Consider the following 906-nt stretch of genomic DNA (forward strand, 5'->3'; position numbering starts at 1 on the left):
ATAGCGCTACTACCATCTACACAAAACGAATCGTTATTGAACGCAACCGATCATCATTCGCCGTCTCTTTCTTCCCACTCGAGATAGACAGAGATAGCGCTACTACCATCTACACAAAACGAATCATTAAAGGCAACCGATCATCATTCGCCGTCTCTTTCTTCGCACGCGAGATAGACAGAGATAGACAGATAATCGTATCGATCGTGTCAAATCGGCCCCGATCGGCACAGCATCACACTAAACATCGAACGAATCGTTACAGTACAAAACACGAATCTGTATACAATCGGCACTTAGTTACGTACAGCTACGCTACGCGTGCGCTGGTGCTAGAAGGGCCTATGTCGCAGCGCTGACGTCACTCTATATAACACGATTGTGATGCTGTAGATTATTGATATATCCTCGCCTTATTTTGTAGCGAGTTTCATTAAGTTAAGTAAGTTTAGCGCTATGGAGTTCGTTAGTTTCGAAAAATGTGTTTATCGTTTCAGCTTAAACGCACTTTGGTCCTTTTAGCACCAGACCACATCTGAATCGAGTTAGTTAAACCTACGTAAATATATCATCGAATTTGGTGTTACACTTTAGAATGAATGTATCGATTACAATTATTATTTAATAAAGCAATCGTTTGATATCAATATAATGTATAAAATTCTGAAGCGACTTTTTATGTTATACGACAACTCTTAATTAACATACGACATGCTTTGAGATCACGAACGGGAATACAGTTAATGTTCGTTTGAAACTGTCCAAGTTCATTCGTTTCGCAAGACCAGACACCGTTACAGGGAGAGAAGTACGTCGAACGTTGAGGCCACGAGTAGTACGAGGAGGGGCGCGCGGGGGGGGGGGGGGGGTCGAGAGGCCGGCGGGGGGGCCAGCGCCGGTCGGAGG

Source organism: Vanessa cardui, chromosome 29 (genome assembly GCF_905220365.1).
Source record: "Vanessa cardui chromosome 29, ilVanCard2.1, whole genome shotgun sequence".
In the NCBI taxonomy this organism is placed as follows: Eukaryota; Metazoa; Arthropoda; class Insecta; order Lepidoptera; family Nymphalidae; genus Vanessa; species Vanessa cardui.